The sequence below is a fragment of the Mytilus trossulus genome, chromosome 1, assembly GCF_036588685.1.
Source record: "Mytilus trossulus isolate FHL-02 chromosome 1, PNRI_Mtr1.1.1.hap1, whole genome shotgun sequence".
NCBI classification, from domain to species: domain Eukaryota; kingdom Metazoa; phylum Mollusca; class Bivalvia; order Mytilida; family Mytilidae; genus Mytilus; species Mytilus trossulus.
Genome location: NC_086373.1, coordinates 32568661 through 32586458, shown reverse-complemented (window position 1 = coordinate 32586458; position 17798 = coordinate 32568661). Strand labels below are relative to the sequence as shown.

Genomic DNA, 17798 nt, shown 5'->3' with positions numbered 1-17798 from the left:
TTTAAACTAGAGGATTTTGTGGAGTTGCATTTTAATCATAAACTTGTAAGACTAATTTTTTTCTCTCCCAATTTTAGTATTGATTATTAAAACTGTTATTTTACTTTTATAAACTTGTGATGTTTAAGAATTTAGAACAATATTTGGTAAATGTTGGAGAAATTGAATTGTAAAATATATAAATTATCAATTTTAATATTTTAGATTCTTTTTGTGAGATGTTTTCATGGTGTGGGAATAAGACTTGGTGGTCTGATACAGCTGATATGAAGGTAGGTACCAGTATACCAATTTGAATTTTTTAAATGTATTAGAAATATTAGAAATATGTGCTCTAGGCTTGAAAGTTTAAATTAGTGTGGTGATTAATCAATACTCTACTCTTTCTTTTATTGGTACAAATATGTGTAAATCCAAGGATCTAAATTAATTATTTAGTTTTTTTTGGTTTTGTGGTATGTAAAGTGAATGTTTTCAACATCTATTACACATACAAACTTTTTCTATATAATGTACATACATAGATATAAGAAGTCAGAATTTGTAAAAGTAAACCATTAAAAGTCAAAGTACGGTCTTTAAAACAGAGCCTTGGCTGACACGGAACAGCAAGCTACAAAGGGAACCAACAAATGTCCAGTGTAAAACCATTTAAGGGCATACGATACAGTTACAGGGAAGGTTATGACGTTGCTAACGTAATTTGTTATTTTTGCGACGTCAAACTGTGACATATCGGGAAAAGATGCATTTTTCGACTGATTTTTATCATTCAAACTGATTTAATTTGAAAACGAGTTCATGGACCCCTATTTTTCAAAACGGCATTTGGTTTCATTTTGCAGGCAGATTTTTCGACCCGATTTTATAAAACTGTAAATAGAGGATTTTTTTTAATTGTGATAAACATGGAGTAAAAAATTACGTTTTTTCCTCAATTCATGAACATTTGATAAATATGAGTTATTTCTGAATAATAAATTGCATATTTTTTTAAAGATGTTTACAAAATACAGAAATTACCGATTATTTAACAAAAAACAATTTGTTTTTATCTTTTATAACAAAAAAGTTATGTCTTTCTTTCGAAAAAGAAATTACGGCCACAAATCTGAATTTCAAGCAAATATAAAAAATTTCGACCTCATTTTACTCAAAAAGTAGCACATGAAGGTATATTATTTATTACATATTTGATTTAATCAGGTAAAAAATTGCCTATATGCAAATTTTCATGAACTTGTAAATACAGGATCAAAACTGTATTGTATGCCCTTAAATGGGAAAACAAATGGTCTAATATATATATATATTTAAAACTAGAATCATTAATAAGCCACATCAACAAACAACAACCACTAAACATCAAGTTCCTGACTTGGGACAGGTGCAAACAAATGCAGGGGTTTGAAACATTTTAATAGGTACCAACCTTCACCAGTTTACCAGCTAAGATCCTTTTAACAATTTTGAATGACTAAGCATTTTAAATTTCAGGTTAGCACCACCGCTTGTCTGTAAGGATTGAGGCAGGGAAGGGCCATTGGAGCTAACTTTTATGGTAAGAACCAATACATAGATTTATTAACTATTCAGCCAAGAGCATAGATTTTTATTATGCAGAGATTTAGATCTTTCATTTTAATTTTTTCTTAAAATAACTTTATATAATCTCAAAAGGAAGTATCAAGATAAATAAGGGAAATCAAAAATTATACCTGAACTAAAGAAATCTTTCTTCAGTCTGCACTTTCGTTTCTTTGTCTGATTTCCATCTGTCCCACTTTAGGTTAGATTTTGGTCAAAGTAGTTCTTGATGATCAACTTGAAACTTGTATGATTGCTAAGGAGATAACTCACCCTGAGACCAAATGCTGTGGATGTAAGCAAAAAAGATCACTGTATGGTCTACTACAATGAGCAAAAGCAATACTGTACATTTAAAAAAAAAGTTCCAAATGTTAAAAAAAAAGACTATTCAAACTAGAAATCCAACAGCCTAATTCATGATGAAACAATGAAAAAATATGTCAGACATCATCCAACTACTTGTTTGGCATGCTTGTTAACCAATGAAGACTGGTAGTTTAAATTTATGCCAACACAGGACTTAAAAACAAAGTAAAAGCAATGTTATCAGCATAATAATTGTTAAGTCTTGTTGATTATTTCTTTGCATTAGATATTGATTTTAATAATGTATATTTCTTTTTCAGGTAACTTTAATTGAGGACGCATCAAATTATTGTGCAATTTAACTGAAACTATAAAGAATGTTATTCAGACAATAATTGTGTATGTGTGAAAAAATGTTAATGATTTGAGAAAAATAAAGATGTGTAAAGATTCTCCTTTTTCAACAAGATTGGGAGTTGTAGGATATTAGTTATCCAGTTAAGAACCTGTTTATTATCCCCCCTCTCAAGCGCCTTGTTTGATGGGGAAGTTGAAAATGATGGGAAATGGACAAATTTTACAATTTAACTTGTAGTTAAGATCACCATTTTACGCAAGATATCTTAATATGGTCCATGTGTAGTCGAAACATTTCCAGTAGGTTTAGAAGGGAGAATCTAAAAAAAATAAAAAAAAAAAAAAAAAAAAAAATGTTTTTTTTATTGAAATGAGATTTTTTAGTGAACTGAATTGTTACATATATATTTTTTCATTTTTTTGTTATTTTTAGCAGTGTTTTTACCTTAGGAATTATTTAACAAGAAGCATAGTAAAGTGTAAATAATATTGATTGATTTTTGTTGATGAACACCACTTTCTGGAAGATTGGTTATATCTTGGTGGCCATGAATATTATTGGTTGAGGAAGTATTAAAATGTTTTGAATTTTTGATAAAAAATACTTTTATTTATTTTATTCATACTGTTTTTGTTAAGTATAGCAATGACGAGGAGTCCTAACAGGGTGGAATTTAGGGCAAAGGGAGGTAATTTATTATACCCTTGTTAACTCCTGAATGTAGGCGAAAATATGACTTTATTTTCTTGCATATTTGTAGAAGTTTTGGAGTAAATATCAGATGTATTATACTAGCTATATATTGCCTATTATTTTGAGTTTGTAAATAAAAAAATGGTAAAATGGTAAAAAAAAATGATTAATTGATCACAATCAGCTTGATATGAAAAATATTCCAGGCCATTTTTTTACATTGGTTGAGGAAGTGAGATTAAGGGGAGATAATTATCAACATTCCTAGTCAATTAAGATTTGAGATGTAAAACATCTAGTGTTTTGACAGGCTAGTGATACAGTAGTTGAACTACTTAGACCAATACAATACCCCCCTAGAGGTAAAAATTGTAGTGAAAATAAGTTTTTGAAATACTTTTGTATTTTTGTATTAAATTATTATGTTTTTATTAAAATGATACTGTATATGGTATTGTATAATGTTAAATATAGGAAGGATGTGAAGTCACAACAGGGTGAAATTTTCAGGGCAAAGGGAGGTAATTAATCACCCTGTTTGACTCTTTATACTTGAAATATTCTCAGTGTTTGGAAATATAACATTTTTGTTGAGCCTTTGACTTTTGTTGAAAAAGTAAGATATAGTGATCCTACATTCTGTTGTCAGCGTTGTCCACAAATATTCACTCTGTGATTTTAATTTAATAATTAAATTTTAATAACTTTCTTAAACTATCCTTGATTTCTACAAAACTTTGACCAAAGCTTGTTAATAAGAAAGTATTCCAAAAGTAAATTTTTGTAAAAAAATATCCTGTATTTTACTTATAAATGGACATAACTTTTCTGCAAATTAACATAACCTTTACTCTCAGTCTCTATGGTTAAATGAAATATTTAAATAGAATTTTTCCTGTGTTATTTGAAAAGTCCCCCCCCCCCCCCCCTTCCCTTGGACACCCAATTATTTATTGTTGAAATTATTCGCATGAATTTACTTAAGATAAAAAAAAACTTGTTATTATTTATAGTGTGTTATATATTTTTCTTGTTCATCAGGGCCTTAAAGGCATTTTTTCAGTTTTTAAATCCCTCAAAAATATAAGCTAAAGGAACCTGCAAAAAAATGTTTTCTTTGGTGTAATTTGTAATGATATGTTAAAGAGGAAAATGTCTGTATTTGTCCATCTTCGTCTTCCATCCAAAACTTCAATACGATATAATGTGAAATGTGGATCCCTGGATCATGTACACAGGGTTTGGTTTCATAAAACACAGAATTAAATGTTTTATAAGAACAAGACTTTAGGAATTGCTACGGTGATTCAACAAGATAGACATATTTGGTTCCTATGGCATCTTCATCCGGATTAAAACTACAGAAGAGTACACAATCCTTTAGTGATTATTTGCATTTCACAATGTTACCATCAGGATAAATTATAAATGGGGAGTGAAGGTAAATGTGAAAGTAAACTGGAACAAGAATATTAAATAAAATATGTTTTTGTAACTTTGGACTACATTTAACTTGCAATTATGTACCATTTACTACACTGGAGGTAGTACAGACTTGCAGTCCCGTACCATTTCAACACTGGAAGAAGTACGTTTGTCTGAGCGAAGCCAATTGGAAGCATGTACCTCTTAGTGAAGCTGATTGGGAACACATACCCTCTGTCGTGTTGCGAAGCCGATTGGAAGCAGTACATATATACCTCTGTCTGCTAAAGCTAATTAGAAGCAGTACCCCTGGCAGAGTGGTACCAATTAGAAGCAGTAACTCTGAGCGAAGCCAATTGGAAGCATGTACCTCTGCAAAATTTTGTTAAACACTTTTCAACAAATTTTATTTAGCATTCTTTTTAAGATCTACTTTTATACCTTCTTTCATTTTTAATTTATTATTATTCCCCATGTTGACATTGTGAAGTCAAATTATCACTTTACCAATTTGCACTCTTCTGTAGTTCTTATTCTGTTGAAGGTGCTGTAGAAATTAAAACATTTCAATATAGTTTGATACTCCAACAATCCCTAAAGTATTGTTATATTAAGGGCTTTAGAATTATCATAATCTTTTATAGACCATTTAAATACAAAAAAAAATTATATGCATTTTGCTGATTATTTATTTTCCTGGTAATTTCACTTGAAGTAACTTGAAATGTAAAATACAATATTAAGTACTTTTTTGTTGAGCCTTTGACCTTAGTCAAAAAAGGGATCATAAGATAGTGTCATGAAATGAACTTTGTAAAAGAAAATTCTGTATTTCGTATTTTACTTTTAAATCGACTTGGTTTTTTCTCCTAGGAAACTTTACATTGACTCTTTGGTTCAAGTTTTTAAAATTTAAGAACTTTCTTTAACTATCCTGGATTTGCACCAAACTTGGACAGAAGCTTGTTTATGATCTAAAGCTAGTATCTAGAAGGAAATTTGGTTAAAACTTTTTGTTCCTGTTTTTCTGTATTTTACTTATAAATGGACTTAGTTTTTCTTACAGTTAACATTATATAAACTCTGCAGTTAAAGTATTTAAAACATTTATTAGATTCATAAACTATCGTGAATTTTTACCAAACTTGGACAGACGCTTGTTACAATTAAGGGGGCTCACAGGTCCAAATCAATTCTTTTATTTAATACAGGATTTCCCTATATTTTCCTATAAATGAACTTTATCTTAAACTTAATAAAAAAATTAAATAAAAACATGGGATCACTGTTCATTTACGCTCAAGATCTGCCTTCGAAAAAAGCATACCTTTTTGTTAATGTCCTTTTTTTCTGTTGAACTAATAGGAGAAAAAGCGGTAATATCAAAATAAAAAAAGAACTAAATTACATCAATCGCTTAAATTTTACAATTATTTAGTTTATGTACAGCCTATATTCCAAAACAACATTAAAAAATATAGGTCACCAATGAGTTAAAAAAGATATTTCAATTTTAAAGCCAAAAATAGCATTTTTGCACCAAAGGGAGATAATTTGGAGCTTTTTCAATGATTACATTTTAAGTCACCTGGGAGAAACACGATTTGATTTTCTGAAAATCTTAAACCCGCAGGCCTCTTTAAATGATAGTATTGAAAGAAATACTTTTTATTAAATTTTTCATTTTTGTTGTGTCTGCGATTAACAGCAAAAGTAGGCAAAACACTGGGTTCTGCCAAACTCTTACCAATTTTTTTCTTAAAATATTTACTTTTGTAAAAGTTTTTTTTTAAATATCAGATGTATACTTGCTAAAATTGACTATTATTTAGAGTTTTGTAAATAAAAAAAATATGTAAACTTAGCTCTAGATAATAAGTTTTGAGGGTGGGAGAAATCATAGGTTACTTCAATTTATTAGGTGATTTTTTTTAAAAACAGGATTTTTTAAAAGTGCATCTGATATTTTTTATATATATTATTATTTTCAAAAGCAAATGGACAATCAGATAGCGAGGAGAGCCACCTTGGCAGTCAGGAAAGCAGCTCTAAGGAAGATGGCCAATTAAATCTTCAACCAAGTCTGAGGCCTTACTATGAAGAATCAGCGGTGAGTTAAAATGTTCCACAAAGCTTATGGTATAAATGTTATTATATGCCTTAAAATGATTTTTTTTTATGAAGTATTTTTATTTGATTTTGAGGATATGTAAGTAATTGCATAATTAAGAAATAATTCATGGAAGCCATAGATTTGTTGGAAATTTACACATGGCCTGGGCCGTGATATTCGAATTTTATCCTGAGCGTTAGCGAGGGATAAAATTAACGAATATCACGGCCCAGGCCATGTGTAAATTTACAACAAATCTATGGCTTCCATGAATTATTTCGATTCTAATAGGACAAATAAGTTAATTTAAATAATGAAGCGAGGGTTGGTATGCCGTGTGTGGAGCTGTTCTTTTTTACTCCTTGTTAGATAAAGCTGAAATATTCTCATACATCTTTAACTTGCATTAATTATTTCGTTAATAACCGCTAGAAAAAATATGTTTAATTCTCAAACCCAATATTTCCGATTTTCAATTTACATGTTTTCTCGTAAGCTACATTCGAATCCAAAATTGACATTTCGTAAAGAAGGAGCTGCCATGTTGACTCGCTGAATCAAAGGCAATAGAATAGAAAACCTCAGAATTCCATTTTAATACAATATTATACGAACTTCGTTGGTTACAAAAAAGTTTTTATTTTTGTGATATTGACTTAAAATTTGTTTTTATACTGCAACTTAAATTAGTATATTGATATTTTTTTAAATCGTAACATAAATATCAAGCTTATTTGCATCCCTTAATGAACCCCTCATTGTAGAGAAAGTGTTCCATGATGAAATTGACATTGCACAAAATATACAGTGTTACTATATTTAGGAAATAAACAAAACTAGTTGCAATAAAATAAAAATAAATAAAAGTTTGTTTAATTAAAATTAGTAATACAATAAATTTGGCAAAGCGTTTGCAATGTAGGTTCAAATACATGTGGATTTACGTGGGAGGTATATTGTAACATCCATTATTATGTATATCTCTGAGTCTGCGCTAAGTATAGATATATCGAGAATTTTCACACAATGTTGTTTACAAAGCGAAAGAAGCACGTCATATTAGAACATTTGTTATAACATTACAACTATAATCATTTTTATGCCCCATCTATGGGCATTAAGTTTTCTGGTCTGTGTGTCCATTCCTTCGTCCCTTTGTCTGTACGTCTGGTCCGCTTCAGGATAAAGGTTTTGGTCAAGGTAGTTTTTTTATGAAGTTGAAGTCTAATCAATTTGAAACTTAGTACATAATTATGTTCCTTATGACATGATCTTTCTAATTTTAATGCCAAATTAGATATTTTCCCCTATATTCACAGTTCACTAAACATAGAAAATGTTAGTGCGGATGGAGCATCCTTGTTGTTTTATTCCTTTGGTATCAAGTTTCAACATTAAAGATGATAGTATATAATGAATTTATAAAAAAAAAACCAAAGCATTATTATGTTAGCCCTCACTCTGCATAGATCGATCTTTAAAATAAGTATACTTTTTTAATTTTAGATTATGAATTGACAGTATTTTTCGTGGTGTTGGGAGTAAGACTTGGATATCTGATATTGTTAACATGTTGGTAGGTATTTAAGCTTCTTATAAATAATTTCATAGGATTTGAAATCAACTTTATAAAGGTCTACCACTGGACATTAAGCAACAACAATAGATCAATCAATATAAAGGTATAAGAACAAAAAATTGAAATATTCAATACCATGAAATAAATGATTTTTCTAACGAAATTTTAAACCATGAGTTTTAAGATTTAGAATACAAATATTTGTTTCCATGATTTTGTTGGTGTTATCCTTGTGATATTTTAAATTTATTTTGATGATACAGAAAACTTGAGAATAACTGAGAAACTTTATATTCTAGGTTAGCATCACAGTGTTTCCATAGGGTTACTTGCTGGAATACCAATTAGAGCTGTTTAAAGGTGAGAATTTATTCATTTTTAGCTCACCTGGCCCGAAAGGCCAAGTGAGCTTTTCTCATCACTTGGCGTCCGGCGTCCGGCGTTAACTTTTACAAAAATCTCTCCTCTGAAACTACTGGGCGAAATCAAACCACACTTGGCCACAATCATCATTAGGGTATCTAGTTTAAAAAATGTGTGGCGTTACCCGGTCAACCAACCAAGATGGCCGTCACGGCTAAAAATAGAACATAGGGGTAAAATGCAGTTTTTGGCTTATAACTCAAAAACCAAAGCATTTAGAGCAAATCTGACATGGGGTAAAAATGTTTATCAGGTCAAGATCTATCTGCCCTGAAATTTTCAGATGAATAGGTCAATCGGTTGTTGGGTTGCTGCCCCTGAATTGGTAAATTTGAAGAAATTTTGCTGTTTTTGGTTATTATCTTGAATATAATTATAGTTAGAGATAAACTGTAAACAGCAATAATGTTCAGCAAAGTAAGATCTACAAATAAGTCAACATGACCAAAATGGTCAGTTGACCCGTTTAGGAGTTATTGCCCTTTATAGTCAATTTTTAACCATTTTTCGTTAATTAAAGTAATCTTTTACAAAAATCTTCTCCTCTGAAACTACTTGGCAAAATTAATCCAAACTTGGCCACAATCATCTTTGGGGTATCTAGTTTAAAAAATGTGTGGCGTGACCTGGTCAACCAACCAAGATGGCCGCCACGGCTAAAAATAGAACAAAGGGGTAAAATGCAGTTTTTGGCTTATAACTCAAAAACCAAAGCATTTTGAGGAAATCTGACATGGGATAAAAATGTTTATCAGGTCAAGATCTATCTGCCCTGAAATTTTCACCTGAATTGGTCAATCGGTTGTTGGGTTGCTGCCCCTGAATTGGTAATTTTGAGGAAATTTTGCTGTTTTTGGTTATTATTTTGAATATTATTATAGATAGAGATAAATTGTAAACAGCAATAATGTTCAGCAAAGTAAGATCTACAAATAAGTCAACATGACCAAAATGGTCAGTTGACCCCTTTAGGAGTTATTGCCCTTTATAGTCAATTTTTAACAATTTTCATTAATTTGGTAAATTTATGTAAATTTTTACCAAATATAGTTCTCTGTTACTAATGAGCAAAGTTCATGATAGATATAATTGTAAGAAGCAAAATCGTTCAGTAAAGTAAGAACTTCAAACACATCACCATCACCAAAATACAATTTTGTTATGAATCCATTTGTGTCCTTTGTTTAATATGCACATAGACCAAGGTGAGCGACACAGGCTCTTTAGAGCCTCTAGTTCAATTTCAATTTCAATTTACTTTAATATTTTTTAATAATATATATATCCTAAATAAATTTCAATGTAAAATGTTGTACCTTTAATTTAGAATTACAAACATTATAAGACTCTATACTTTAATTTAGAAGTGTATTTATATTTAGTAATATTTCTTTCTCACTTGTCTGAATAAGAGATATGAAGGGGAGATAACCTAGTATTATGTAAACCAGTGCTGTCATAAAAAAAGATGCCTTTCATTCAGTTTTTGTCTCGACCAAATGTTATGAAACTTGAACACAATATGCTTACTACTACAAAACAGATCGAATTTAATATTTTGGTGGTGTCGCCTTTACAGTTCTCCCCCTTTCAAAGGTTCTATGCAAGTGGGGGCATCATCTGTGTTTCGTTGAATACAGTTCATTCATTGGTATCTTGTTTTTTTTTATTCCAAAAATTGCTGCCTTAATTTTATTATTTAAGGAATGACTGTAATATTTTTTTTGTCTATGAAGAAATTAAATAAAAAATGTGGTGCACACTGAATAACATGTGTAGTGGGTGTAACAGTGTGCACCACATTTTTAGCTCACCTGGCCCGAAGGGCCAAGTGAGCTTTTCCAATCACTTTGCGTCCGGCGTCGTTAACTTTTACAAACATCTTCTCCTCTGAAACTACTGGGCCAAATTGAACCAAACTTGGCCACAATCATCATTGGGGTATCTAGTTTAAAAAATGTGTGGCGTGACCCGGTCAACCAACCAAGATGGCCGCCACGGCTAAAAATAGAAAATAGGGGTAAAATGCAGTTTTTGGCTTATAACTCAAAAACCAAAGCATTTAGAGGAAATCTGACATGGGGTAAAAATGTTTATCAGGTCAAGATCTATCTGCCCTGAAATTTTCAGATGAATCGGTCAACCCGTTGTTGGGTTGCTGCCCCTGAATTGGTAATTTTGTGGAAATTTTGCAGTTTTTGGTTATTATCTTGAATATTATTATAGATAGAGATAAACTGTAAACAGCAATAATGTTTAGCAAAGTAGGATTTACAAATAAGTCGACATGACCGAAATGGTCAGTTGACCCGTTTAGGAGTTATTGCCCTTTAAAGTCAATTTTTAACCATTTTTCGTAAATCTTAGTTATCTTTTACAAAAATCTTTTTCTCTGAAACTACTGGGCCAAATTAATCCAGACTTGGCAATAATCATCTTTGGGGTATCTAGTTTTAAAAATGTGTCCGGTGACCCGACTATCAAATCAAGATGGCCGCCACGGCTAAAAATAGAACATAGGGGTAAAATGCAGTTTTTGGCTTATAACTCAAAAACCAAAGCATTTAGAGCAAATCCAAAACAGGGTAAAATTATTAATCAGATCAAGATCTATCTGCCCTATAATTTTCAGATGAATCTGACAACCCATTGTTGGGATGCTGCCCCTGAATCGGTAATCTTAAGGAAATTTTGCTGTTTTTGGTTATTATCTTAAATTTTATTATAGATAGAGATAAACTGTAAACAGCAATTATGTTCAGCAAAGTAAGATTTACAAATAAGTCAACATGACCGAAATGGTCAATTGACCCCCTAAGGAGTTATTGTCCTTTATAGTCAATTTTTAACAATTTTCATAAGATTTGTAAATTTTTATTAACATTTTCCACTGAAACTACTGGGCCAAGTTCATTATAGATAGAGATAAATGTAAGCAGCAAGACTAGTAAAGTAAGATTTACAAACACATCACCATCACCAAAACACATTTTTTTCATGAATCCATCTGCTTCCTTTGTTTAATATTCACATAGACCAAGGTGAGCGACACAGGCTCTTTGGAGCCTCTAGTTTATGTTATTTCGAAAATAGACAGAAAAAATATTATTAATTTCTTATAAATTATTTACCTTTATTAGTTTTTATGTTAAGAATTAAACAATTTTAAATCTTTACTTTGTTTCTTTTCAGTCTAAAGTGTTACTGTTGCTGCCTTGTATGGTAAAATCTTCAGACAATAACATACAAACAATCGGATGAACTGTTGCTATCTCTATTGTTAGAATCCGTAGACAGTTGTCTTATAAGCAGGAGAATGAATTGTTAACAAATTTTGTTTTTATTGTACATATATTGAGTTCAAATTGTACAAATTTTGATTTTTATTGTATTGAGTTCAAATTATAAATATTTTTTTAAACATTTTTACTTGCATTTGATTATTGTTTTGTTTTGTAATTGATTAAAAATAAAACTGTGAAATTATTTTAATTTGAGGGGTCCAAAGGTATGCCATAGGTTTCACAAAGTACCTATAAGACTTACATCAGTTTACATATATTTTTTAAGTTATGTACGTGTTAGTCTAACAATTGCTTTGTGAAACAAATTTTGCCTGTTACAAACCTATAATGTAGGACTTTGATGGCCAGACACTAAAAATATAACAAATAACCTGTCAAGCATTTATAGTTTTTGATTCCAAAAATAAATATTTAGCTATTTGGTTGTGTTTTACTCCACTTTCTGTACATTTATACAAAGAAATGAATGTCAGTTTGATTAGTTGGTTAAATTATTAAATGCATTATTCAGAATTTGAGGCCACTCAAGCGAAAATAATTTCAGTTTTTGTAGATTGTTTAATTTTATAATTTTTATGTTTTTTCTCATTGATAGTTTATATTTTAAAGAAATTGTTTAGGTTAGTCTTTTGAAGATTGTACTCAACATTTAAAGAATTATTTTTTTCCACCCAAGATTACTTAGGAACCTTTAAAATTATTTTACCTTGATTTTGATGGATGACATTTTAATGTCCAGTGGCAAATATTGAAATGAAGATTTACATGTAGTGTGGGAACATATTAATGTGATAAAGACACTGCTTTGTACTAGACCAGCATGTTAAGCTTAATTTTTTTACGTGCTAGTTCATAATGTAACAGTCCACAGTAAGACAATTCATCCTACCTTGACAAATCGTTCTCACTGACGAAAAGCTGAAAAATCTTTGCTCTTACTCCTAAATGCTGAGTGAGCGAAGTTGAACATAACTTGCAGAGGAGAATCAAATACCAATTTTAAATTCTTTGGTTTGATCCTGATAGGGGCCGTATCTGCTCTTGCTACTAGCATAAAATTGGCTGTTGGAGAGAAATTGTCTGTCTGTCTGTCTGTCTGTCCATCTCCATCTCTAATCCACAGTTATATGCAATTATTTAGTAGATGTTCATTGAAACTTTCAGATTATCTTCTGTAACTAATGGCAGTGTGTATTTTATTTTATTACAATGACATTCTATGGTTCCCAATTGAAATGAATGGTCCTTCAAATATTTTTTATTAACAAGGTAAATATCTCATACAAAGATTTAATCATGTGAAAGATGGGTTGGTTTGAATGTGTGTAATGTGTGTTTATTCTGGATGCAAATAGATAATCTGCTCTCATTAAATCTATGTTCATATCAGCTGAACCAACCTATCCTTCAACATGAGTAATAAAATATAAAAATTGGAAAAATCCATTCTTTGATTGGAGAACCTTTAGAAGTGAAAATAAATGGTACACAATGTCTATAGATACTTACTGATTATGGTTGATCATCTCAATGAGATTAATTTTCTTGTTTGAGCCGGTACAGCAAAAGCAAAAAAAGCAATTGAGTTGAGATGACCGATTATAATCTTTTTATTGCTATCTTTACTCATGACAACATTGTCAAATTCATTTGCAACTCCATGTGACTCCTTAGTTTCTAGCGATTATTTTCCATTTCAAGCGAGTAGCATGATATGAAAAATTATCACAAAAAAAGAACAAAGGAAAATAGCAATAATGAAGATTATTTGAAAGTTTCTGCAAAATCTATTTAATGGGGTACCATGATGATGAAGAACAGTGAAAAATATTGCCAAATGACGTTAACAATAATTTTTTGTGCATGACAATAAACTGTACACTTTTTTTTCAATACTATAAAAAGATCGACTGATTTTGACCAATCGTTTAATTTTTTTTCCATAAATTAAGGTAACAATAATTATTTGAGACTTGACGATTCAGGGTTAGGATATTTTGATGAATCCCACTAAAATTTTAATAAATTTGACACTGTAATAAAATTAACGGTACTAATTTTCTTGCACCAGATGCGCATTTCAACAATACATGTCTCTTCAGTGATGCTCGTGGCCAAAATATTTGAAATCCAAACTTATATAAAAGATGAAGAGCTTTAATCCAAAAGGTCCAAAAAGTAAAGCCAAATTCGTGTAAGGAATCAGAACAAATGATCCATTGTCAATTTGATGATTGACAGGTAAGGACATTCCTTCCCTCATTAATACATAATGGATAAATCAGACTGAAATAATAGAATACTAGTTATCTCCCTTCCTTGATTGGGGAAAAGAACACGTTCCCTAAAATGAAAAAAATATATGCTAAATTTTTTTAAGTAACTGCTTAGAAATAGGGTGAGAGTAAAACTATATATTATAAAACAGGTTTGGTTAGGAATTTGATGTGAAATGCAGTTAAAATTATTAAATCTCCAAGGGAAAAGTTGACTGCACAAATCAAGTTAATTAGATTAAAATAATTACCCAGTTAATAAGTTGAGTACATCTCAAAAATTAATTTAATTTATGTAAAATTTTATACTATTATATTGCAGCTTTTACTATTGTTATTTATTGTAATGTTTTTGAATATCCTTTTTAAAATTTGAGACAAACTGAGGATTCTATTTTTTCATGGAATTCTAATATTTTTTTTATTTCTAGCATTTTTATCATTAAGTTCAAGACTCAAGGTTATATACTCAGCAAAATATAGTCTCTTTAGAAACCAATCATAACATAATTTCATACATGTGTCTCAAAACAGACATGATTTTTTAAAACAACCAGTCTTAGAACTCAGTATCCATGGAAATTAAGAAGAGTCCTTAATACTGCTGTTTATTTTGTATTATTGTTATGTTTTTTTCTAATGATATCAAACCCATGATGCAGATCCTTCCACTATTTTTATTGTAAGATAATGTACAACCGTGGCCAAATGCATATCACAAGTTACAATTTGTTTTATAAAATAACACCCCTACGAAAGCAGATTGTGTTTGGTTTCATTTGCGTATTTTGTATCAAGATTTATGATAATAATAAAATTGAATAGTAATTAAAATTTATTTGAGAAAAAACCTATCTTACATTCTTTTTTTTAGCCTAGATGACAAATAAATGGAGGAAGAGGTTTCTATGGTCAGTTATGACAAAGACTATGCATACTCATCACTTGATGTCAATCCTCATTATTCTCTAAATTACTGTACTAGAAAGGAACATTAAACTTCTTGGCTTCTTTGAACAAGATTTGTCCCAAATGATGCTTTAGGCATATCTGACAATTCACTGTGGATTTATTATTTGTTGGATATTAATTTTCAAGGATTTCCTGGGTATAAATACACCACAAATTTAAATATCCAACGAAATACAAATTTTGTCTTGGTTTGTATGCAGACTTTGGCAGTGCCGCAATATCAAACATCCACAAAGTCAACTTCAATTCATGAATATTGGTATCCTTAAAAATAAAATAATCAGTGACTTACAGAATTGTTCATTGGACATTCTCATTACCCAGGTGCGGATCCAGAGGGGGGGTTCTGGAGTTGGAACCCCCCTTTTTTTTGGACGATCAATGCATTTGAATGGGGACATGTAATTGGAACCCCCCTTTGTCCTGGGTTAGGAACCCCCCCTTTTTAAAATGGCTGGATCAGCCCCTGTTACCAGCTTAGCAGCCACTGCTTTAAGTAGATCAAGAATAATCTAATTTATTGTCCTTTCTGTCATGGTGAAAATCATAGGACTTAAGAGGCGTTGTAGAATGAAACTTCATTATCCAGGCAGTAGAAAAGCGAAATGAATAATATCTGGTATGTAGGTGCATTCTGCTTTGAAGTTTTTTTCATCTTGCATATGACCATTGTCTTGACTTTATTTTTAAGGTTGAAATAACACTGATATTTGGTTTTCATTGCAAGATATGTGTGACCTTCAGACAGTGATCACATGACCATGGTTCAGGGATAGATTTTCAGTTCTAGATGAGGTATTAGTTACTTCCAAATTCATCAACATATTCAATTGATTGTAATGTTTACATGAATTGTGTGTCGAACAAGGTTTATTTGACCTTGAGCTAATTAAATTTGCATGGATTTTTGGACATTTTTTGTTCTTGATTGAGTATTTTTTCTCAGATACTATTGATAATAGGTTAATAGATGTAAGAAGATGTGATATCAGTGCCAATGAGACGACATTCTATCCACGTAACAATTTGTAAAAGTAAACCATTATAGGTCAAAGTATGGTAAACACAGAGCCTTAGCTCACGCCAAACAGCAAGCTATAAAGGGCCCCTAAAATCAATCAACAATCAAACAGGACAACCAACAGACTAATCTATATAAAAACTAGAAATGAGAAACTTTAATATGAAACACATCAATAAAAGACAACCACTGAACATCAGTATCGTAATTTAGGACTGGTGTACTGTCTGTCTGATGAGGTTCATCTGACCTTGACCTTGTTTTAATGTTTTTTGGTTAGCATGATACAGTCCTAAATATAGTGTAAAAAATGATCATAAAGTGTATGTTTCCATGTAAAAGGGGTTTATTTAAAATTGACCTTATTTCATGGATCATTGATTATGATAATGTTAATTTCCAGGTATCCCTGTATTAAAACCTTGGTCTTTCCACTAAGAATTCATTTATCAGTTATTCAGACAGGACAATTCAGTTTGTGAACTAAAATTCAAAAAAAAAAATAACTTGCATAGGAGAATGAGGTGGGATTAAACATTATTTGTGAGATCTCAACCCCCTCCCCCCCTTGTTAGGACTACACAATGAAGATTAAATAAACATACAGCAATAAGCACAGTAAAACTCAGTTTAAAAGAAATGCGAGTCCAATGTCAGAAAAGGCAACTAAGCAAAACAACAATGATACATAAATCAACAAATATAAAAAAGAAGATGTGGTATGATTGCCAATGAGACAAGTATCCACACAGGACCAAAATGACACAGTCATTAACAACTATAGGTCACTGTACGGCTTTCAACAATGAGCAAAGCCCATACTGCATAGTCAGCTATAAAAGGCCCCGATAAGACAGTATAAAACAATTCAAACGAGAAAACTAATGGCTTTATTTATGTAAAAAAAATGAAAGAAAAAAACAAATATGTAACACATAAACAAACGACAACCACTGAATTACAGGCTCCTGACTTGGGACAGCCACAAAAAAAAAAGAAGACTGCTTGCATAGTTTTTCTTTGAACACCTATTAAACCTAAGTTTTGACAAATGAATACCGCAATATGATCTACACATGGATAACTGCAAAAAATGTACAAGTCAGTCTCTCTTGCAATGCAATATTAATATTTTCTTAAAAGATCCTTAGATATTTTTGTTGAGGCTGCATTATTTTGTCATTGGGGCGCTTTAGCATTGTCAAAAATTTGGTTAAGTCTGAGGTTAAGGTTTTTAGTACACCAAAATACTCAGACCTCCTCAAATTGTATGAAACTTGGGCATTTATTAAAGGTATCAAAAGTTTGGATAACAAAGCTTTTGTTTCAAGCTACAGTCAGAGATAGTGTTTGATTTTTTTCATTTAAGATTTATGGTACCAATCACCTTGCCTTTAATAAATTTTGCTCATATAATTTTCATACCATTGACAAAATATCAATTTCAGCCCTTTGACAATTATAAAAAAAAAAAAATTTGAATCACACACTTTATCTTAAAAAAATTCATTTCATATATCGCAGTTTGACAAACACTATTTTTGATCATTGAGAATGTTTTATATTTCACAATGGAATGTGATTAAAATGTTCAGCTAAGTTTTACAGAGTTATCTCCCTGTAGTGTTATTTTCCATCTTAACAGTATTTCACTGACAGATGGACTTATTTTCTTATTTTTTTTTAGTTAACATTTACTTACAGTCAAAATTGCCTTTTTTAATATAACAATTTCTT

At 30.7% G+C, this 17798-nt stretch overlaps 3 long non-coding RNA genes across 3 annotated transcripts; 2 read left to right on the top strand and 1 right to left on the bottom strand.

Annotated features, from left to right (window-relative positions):
• The first annotated feature begins 202 nt into the window (after positions 1-202).
• Positions 203-2423, top strand: LOC134721819 (uncharacterized). The gene is made up of 3 exons (XR_010107937.1): positions 203-272; positions 1498-1561; positions 2217-2423. It is a non-coding gene; the product is annotated as an uncharacterized LOC134721819 (long non-coding RNA).
• On the bottom strand, positions 1684-13440 carry LOC134721826 (uncharacterized). Its single transcript, XR_010107938.1, has 2 exons — positions 13302-13440; positions 1684-1874 (listed from the first exon to the last, which is right to left on the bottom strand). It is a non-coding gene; the product is annotated as an uncharacterized LOC134721826 (long non-coding RNA).
• LOC134707554 (uncharacterized) lies at positions 4364-11796 on the top strand. Its single transcript, XR_010105728.1, has 4 exons — positions 4364-6482; positions 7992-8061; positions 8364-8424; positions 11680-11796. It is a non-coding gene; the product is annotated as an uncharacterized LOC134707554 (long non-coding RNA).
• Positions 13441-17798: the final 4358 nt, after the last annotated feature.